This window comes from Protobothrops mucrosquamatus, unplaced genomic scaffold, assembly GCF_001527695.2.
Source record: "Protobothrops mucrosquamatus isolate PMUCROS unplaced genomic scaffold, P.Mucros_1.0 scaffold_174, whole genome shotgun sequence".
Classification (NCBI taxonomy): Eukaryota; Metazoa; Chordata; class Lepidosauria; order Squamata; family Viperidae; genus Protobothrops; species Protobothrops mucrosquamatus.
In genome coordinates, this window is record NW_015386250.1 from 686,386 (window position 1) to 694,663 (window position 8,278).

The following is an 8,278-nucleotide window of genomic DNA, read 5'->3' on the forward strand; positions in this document are numbered from 1 at the left end:
GAAAAGATAACCCCTTATAGGACAGACCCAACTTTTACTGTTTTAAAAATGGGATAGGGTGGCAATGCTATGAATGCCATTTCCTCTGTGGCAACTCTTTCTTGTATCTCATTATGCTTCGTGCTTTTGATTCATCTACTAAATAATCAAAATAGCATATTTAATTAATTTGTAATGTCGAATGTTACCTCTGCTTTAAATTTTTATATTCATTGTTTATGTTTTTAACCTCGTATTTGTATACCTCCCAGAGTTTCTTTCTGAGGGAGACGGGCGGTTTCTAAATTCGACCAATAAATAAATACAAAACAAATATTGCCAACAAGCTACACTCTTGTCATAATTGAGTTGTTCCAGTGAAGACCAGGTCTTTTCCAAGAGAGACTTACTTTCCAACTTGTTGTGTCAGAGCTCCTGAAAGTTCCCCCCGAAACAGTAGGAAACTACATCATTCCATGAAGATCATCCTAAGGCTGGATCCTGGAAAGATGAGACCTCGGATTTTTAAGACAGGTTTTGAAAGTTTGTTTTGGAGTAGGACACTTTCTATATTGCACCCAAGTACTTTATAGGCCAGGGGTGTCTAACCCTGGCAAATTGTAGATCTATGAACCTTAACGCTCAGAATTCCCCAGCCATTAATTCTGGGAGTTGAAGTCCACAAGTCTTAAAGTTACCAAGGTTGGACTCCGCTGCTGTAGTTTCTTTTGTGAAACATTTTTTTCCTCATCACCACTTTCTCTGACATAAAGGAGGGGGAATAATTTTTTTAAAAAATGTATTGAGTTAAAAACTTGCTAAATTTAATGATTTCTGCAGGTTCTACTATCTTCTCTCTTTTCATTCATTCTATTTAACCTGAAGGAATGTCGATGTTCATATGTTATAGAACAGTGATGGCGAACCTTTTAGAGACCGAGTGCCCAAACTGCAACCCAAAATCCATTTATTTATCGCTGGGTGCCAGGTGGGTGTGGCCCACTGGGTGGGCGTGGCTGTAGTGGTCATGGCAGACAGAGTGGGTGTGGCCAAGGTGGGTGTGGTCACCTTGATGTTGCTCGTGGGGAGGGATGCCTGTGGGGGCTGAGCAGGTTGGGGGAGATCCAGGGGGTTTCTGGCAGGTGGGATGGTGGGCAGGAGGCAAGGTGAGGCAGGGCAGAGGTGCCATTGTCACAGGGCAAGGTGAGGCAGGTGCCGGGGTGGCCACTGCCTGACACCATCGGCCCCTGCACACAGAGGCCAGCAAGCGCACAAGGGCCGACAGTGTCCGTCAGCAGCCACAGCCTGCCAGCCCCTCGACCGGCGCACTCTGGGGTCCGCAGCCTGCCGCCAGAAGTTCAGAGAAGCTGCATCTGAGCTGGACAGACAGCTGACAGCTGAGGAGGCGATGCAGGGGGTCGTGCCCGGGAAAAGGAGAGCATGCGAGGCCAGGAGGGATGGGACGGAGGGGAGGGAAACCAGCAGCGCTGGGATGCATCTGGCCATGTGGGACCTCAGTGAGTTAGTAGGCGGCTGATTGAGGAGGGACAGTGCCATCTCCGGGGCATGGCGCATGTGCCCACAGAGAGGGCTCTGAGTGCCGCCTCTGGCACGCGTGCCATAGGTTCGCCATCACTGTTATAGAATATAAACATTCCCCCCCAATCATATCTCAGACTTCAAAGTGGCTTGAATCAAATTAACTTTCTCTGAAAAATTTGAACTATCACTCTGATCTGAACATGTCTTTTTCAATCTTGAATCTCCAGTTTGAATCAATCATGACTGATTTGTATAGACCAGCAGTTCTCAACCTATGGCTGGCGACCCCATTTTGGGTCGATCGACCATTTCACGGGGGTCACCAAGCAAGGCTGTCCGCCATTTTTTTCCCTTTTCCGGCGGGTGCCTTACCTCCCTTGGGCTGGGCCAGCTGGTGGTCGGCCTGCTCCGTCTCTGCCGCTTGCCAGCTACGCCTCGGCCGGCGCAGGGGGCGGAACCACGCATGCGCAGCACTTCCGGGCAGGGAAAGTCCTTGACTTACGACTGGTTGGGTAGTCCTCAACCTACGACCGGTTTAGTCCTCGACTTACGACCGGTTTAGTCCTCGACTTACGACCGGTTTAGTCCTCGACTTACGACCGGTTTAGTCCTCGACTTACGACTGGTTGGGGGTCGCGGCATTAAAAAGGTTGAGAACCACTGGTATAGACCTATTTGGATATACTAAGTAATCCTTGGGAAGAGTCCAAGTATCCGAAGCAGGGTGTTGTTTTTTCTCTCCCTGAAAGCTATTTTGAAACACAATAAAATGAAACTCCTTCCTCCAAAGACTTCCTTGGTGAGGCCAGTAAGTAAAGAAGAAAGAAGCTGTTTGGTGAGATGGAAATGTTTTAGGGATGAAACAGAAAGAAAGAGAAAATGGCATCATTTCCAAAGACTTGAAGTTGGCTTAGGAAGCAACTTGTGCTTTTTTTTGATTGGAAGAAGCACAGGACAACTGATTAAGTTCAGGCAAGCTGAGAAGAAGTTGCCTTGTACTTTATAACTTAATCTTTCTTTTTTGGAATTCAAGGAAACTTTCAAGGATAGGCACTCTGCTTTCCAGGCATTAACCAAACCCCTGTTCTGCACAGTGTGCTTACCTTTGCACAGGCTAAGCATGCAACCTCTATAGTAAAGTGCTATATTTGCTGGGGGGAGGGGTTACAATGGGTAGAGATAAGAGGGGGAAATGAATCATGCTAGGACCAAATCTAGATATAATTTATTTTTAATTTAATTTAGCTTAAATAATGAATACATTTATATGTTATACTAATAATTGTATCCCCGTCTATTGATCTATTTTTCCCTTTTGTCATAGTCAATAAAATTCAAAGAGATGGCCATGGATTAATGGCAACTGTTAAAAAATGTGCCACTTTCACAGTAATGTTTAAATTAAAACCATTCATGCAGATGATTCATTCTAGTCATGAGAATAACCTCAGCTTGATTTCAGCAAGGGCAGCAATAAACAACGCAAATTGGGATGAGGGATTGCTGCTTCTTCAAAAAAGATGCTCAGGGGTCAAAAGCATCTTGATAGACATGAACACTGGATCCTTGCCAACAAAATGCTGTTTAATGGTGAGGACTGTAAGATTCTACACTTAAGTACTAAAAAACAAAATGCACAGATATAAGGTATGTGCTACCGGCTTCAGCAAAAGTGCTTGTGAGAAGGATCTGGGTATCCTGTTAAATTATTGATTAAGCATGAGTCAGCAATGGGCTGCAGCTGCCAGAACAGCCAATACAACAGAGGTGTACATTGTTGAGGTCATATAATTCCATTCTATGATGGCCAGGTCAGAACACACTGGAATCATATGTCCAGTTTTGGTTTCCACAGTACTAGGAGGAACTGGAAAGAATGCAGAGAACAGCAATAAAAGTAATGAAGGGATTGTCTATGGAGATTCTCAGACATCTATGAGCTGAAGAAGCTTCTTGGATGAGAAGAGAAATGTCTTCAAAGAAAAAGAAGTGCCTCATGAAAAAAGCACCTTTGGGACACTGAGGGGATTGGAGACTAAATCTTAGGATGAACATTTAAACAACTTGGTAAGTTTAGCTTAAAGACAAGATTAAAGGGAGACACCATAGCTATCTTCCAATACCTGAAGGGTTGTCAAAAGAAAATAATTAATTTTCTTTAATTAATTAATTCTGTGTAATGCTTGAGGGTAGGGCAAGAACCAATAGAAGAGAATAGATGTAGCTCAGGGTTAAAATGTGGTGTCCTTATTACAATGAGAGCTTGGTTGTTTTCATGCAGAGTTTTACCCAGCTCGTTCACTGAAGATGTTACTACTGATGCCCTGAAGTTGTTAGCACTGAAGATGTTACCTAGCCTGGTAATGAAACATCTGCACAAAAAACAACCAAGCTCAGAAAGCACCAAGGACTCCACAAGAAGCAATGCATGAAAAGTTTACAGAGAGAGATCCAACTTCATAAAAAGGAGGCATTTTCTGACTGTGAGAACTACTAAACAATGGAACAGCTAGTCTTCTGGAATTGTGGGTGTATCATTGGAGGTTTTCAAACAAAGAGTGAACAGCCATTTCTCTGAGGTGGTCTCCTATCCTGGGCAGGAAGTTGAACCAGAAGAACTCCCCTCCTTATGATTCAATGAAGCTTTCTGCTGGCTCTTTCATAAATGTTGGGACCCTTTGTCATATTCAACACAACAACTGAGAGGAGATAAACCACATGAAAACAAAAGAGTGAAATAATACCAGCTTTTAAGTAAAATATTTATGTTAAGGAGAACCACAGAGCTTCCAAGAGGACAGCATATGTAGCATGCAATAATGGATGAATACAGCATAAGGTAATTACTCCATCAGTCTTAAGTCCATATGGGATACTTTTGCAAAACAACAACAACAACAACAACCAGCTAGCAGATCATAAGCAGTAACTGTCTGTGTTTTCCCATTCAGATTAATATATTCAGCTCAGCCTTGGCTCATCAGCAGTGTATTTCTTTGTCTCTCTTTCCATTATTTATGAGCAAGTATATAAAGCTTAGAAAAGCACTTTATTGCTTCTTTGTCATACCCCACAGCTCAGTTTCCCAGCAGAACTGCAGTTCAAAGAAATTTCGGGAAGACATAGATGTTGAGTCGGCTTCAAGAACAACAACAGTAGTAATAATCAACTAAGTCGTCAGCTTCAAACAAATCCAGGTGGAAAACTAAGATTCCATGCTTAATTCATACTCCTATTCGTAGGCCTCTGCTGTCAGCCACAATAGCATGTCACAATGCAACAACCCTCTCCCCTCTATTTGTATTTGCGCTCCAACGTTAGACGCAAGAATGTAAGTCACAGAGTTTGCCTTGTGAGGCTATAAGCTAAGCCTCTGCAATTTCTCCTGGAAAACAACTGTTCTTCGCTACACGACTTTATTCTGTCATTTTCTCTCACAGTGAATGCTGGGCTAAGGCCTCCATAGAAAAAGATGAACAGAATGCAAAGGATTGACATAAACGTTATTTTGAAGTAAGTCATAGAATCGGAGTTGTTATAACTCTGTGTCCTAATGAGTAGTGTTGCACTTCACTAAGCCAAAAAACAAACCAATCTAATTAAAGGTTATTACATTTCATTTATTCAGTTTATGGACATAGACCAAAATACGGAAGGAAAAAGAAAAAGAGAAAAAAACATGTTTCATTTTGTTTAAAAGCAGATTAAAAGGAAAGAATTTTGTTTTTTATCCAGAGGCAGAGTAGTTCTCTTACTGGATCAAAATGTGGCTTCTGATCTTAAAGGCAGCATTGCAGAATTTGGCCATTGCTTGAGATAAACTGATCAGTCAGTACTAGTAAAATGTAAAAAAGGTCCCAGGCACATCTTGGGAAGTCCACTAAAAAGAGGTGTGATATACCTGTCCCTAATATCTCTATAGAACAGATTTATTTGTATAATAAAACATGGCTTAGAGATTTCGCCTCATTATATCTAAGGAACATAATTGGTTATTTAAAGGACTCTTCTGAATTTCCTTTCCATTGCAGCAATAGGCAGAACGTCACAATGGGGCATCTTTTAAATGTATCTTTGTTACATAGTTCAGGTAATTCACTTGTTTCCAGAGCTGCTTAAGATGTTTAGATAAGGAGGGGGAGTAGTTTGTCATTCTCTGTCCAATACATGTGATATTATTATTTTGGCTGCCTGATTAAAGGTTAGCACAGAGACATGGTGGCGCAATGGTTAGAATGCAGCATTGCAGGCTAATTCTGCTGACTGCCAGCTGCCAGCAGTTTGGCAGTTCAATTCTCACGGGCTCCAGGTTGACTCAGCCTTCCATCCTTCCGTGGTCGGTAAAATGAGGACCCAGATTGTTGGTATTTGTAAACTGTTCAGAGAGTGCTGTAAAACACTATAGAACAATATATAAGTTAAAGTGCTATTGCTATTGCTTCCCAAAATAATCCTAATGAATGGATTTCCTTTTCCATTACTACTCTTCAGTGTAAAATTGGAATTATTGCTTAGCACACATGTCACCAATCTGACTGGATAAAACATATTTTTAGACCAAAAATAAAAATACAAACAAATACATCTAATTAATAGTTAATACAATGTATTTACCAGGCCTTGGTTTTAGAGCCTTTCTGAAAGGAACCCTGATAGTGCTGTGAATGAAGTGCAACCTACTACTAACTTATAAACCATGTTGATATTGCCTTAAACTTTGCATCCATATCCTTTCTGAACTGAATTCACTTTCACACCTTATTTTTCACTGATTACCTATCCTTCATGCATAGATCAGCACTGGATACAAATCCCCCCTGTGGCCTAAGAACCTCCAATTCGCATTAGAATGCTGTTAAAGTTTAATTATCAACATTTACCTGTGGAAATGCACTGTATTCTGGATTATACGCCCAACAAATAATAAAAAAAATGCTGCTATAATGGCTTGTGGAGGTGAAAGAAATACAGTGGGATTAGGCTTTGGAGAATGGGGTGGCAGGTTTTGTTTGTTGGTTATAACCCTTCCACTTCTTTTGGGGTGGGTATTCGGAGCTATTATCCTGGTAGAAAAGAAATGAAAAGAAAAAAACAACTGTAGCTATATGTCCAGGGTGGCTCAAATGTGCCAATCCCCACCTTTCTGGAAATGACAGCTACACAACAGTAATGAATATATCTTGATATATTTGAGGGTTCAGGTCAATAAATGAAATTTCTCAAGTGATTGCCATGGCTACTGAGACTAGTAGAAGATAAATTTACCCTTTCAGACCAATTCCTATTATTCATACCTATTTTTTCCCCCAAGCTGGTCTAAAAGGATACATAATCAGGCCATTTGCTGTTCTTTTCCATCTTCATGGAAGACATTAGTTCTTGCTGTGAGTAATAGAGAGTGTCCATTCCTTTTTCTGTTTGTTTTATGCTTTGTATTAAACCTCCTGGTAATTTTCTATTTGGGAGGTTAAAAATAATATTAGGAGGAAGTTTGTAAACATTCTCTCCCCCCCCCTCTCTCTCTTCCTACATTACAAAACAACATGCACATCTAATGTGGATAGTTAGAGATTAATTTTATATAACCTCAACTTAAGCTAAACGATAAACACTTGAAATATGGCAGCTTTGTCTTATAATATGCCTTTTTGATTTCTGTGGCTGTGATTCTGTTCACCAGTACATGGGAAGAATTCCTACTGAAAACCATAGAACAAGCTTCTCAATAGACAGAGAGAGGACCCAAGATGGGGGACTGTTTAATTGGATTGTAACAATCTGTCAGGGAACTAAAAAAAATACCCTTGCCATATTTTCCTGATTGTGTTGAATTGTAGAATTTTCCTCACATTAATATTCATTTGCTGAGATAGATAGCACATAGCAGCTCAAACTACAGCCTGTGTGGTTCACTCACATGTGATTTCAGCTAAATTGGGGCAGGAATGCAAGGTCTACTTCAGGTTGTTTTGCTCTGATTGTTACAAATGATCTAAGCCCATTACATAAGGCATCCAGAATCTTCAAATAAATACTTGAATACCAACACAATAATTAAGAGGGCAGAGATATCAAGGCACAGACTTAGCAAATGCTCTTTCCCCCCTCATTTTGGTTCCTTTCATGTGCAAGTGAATATCTCCCTCGGGCTTTAACTGTCTAGCTATTTTATAGTTTAGCAGTATTGCTTCTCCAATACCTTAATGCTGAGAAACCTGGATCATCAGGAATGGAATGACTAGGAAAGAAGGATTATTTTTTATTATACACCACCTGTTCCTTCAGAAAATGATGAATCCAAGGCTTGTATCAGAGCCTTCTGCTTACAAAGCATGTGGGGCATTGCTGATCTGTGATCTGTTGTTTTGCCCATGGGGAAATTTCTAGGTTCATTTCAAATTTCACTTTAAGTGAAGTCTGATATCAGCCTAGTGTTGAGTAGACTAACTGTGTAACATTGCATTAATTGTAGCAGAACCTTCCTAAAAATCCTTAGTTGTGGAATACGAGACTAAAATTTAACTTTACAGAATATTTCTATGACAATTCTTGAATATTTTAGTTTTCAGGAACACACAGATAGATTCTTAAACCATTGGTCACCTTTATCAATATATTTTCATCAGTTGGTTGGGGTGTTTGAGAGGGGAAGGGCATTAGCCTGAGTAGCGAAGCAGTCAACAACCACCCAGATTTCTATATGTTTTCACACCTATTCATACACAAACACACACACACACACACACACACACACACA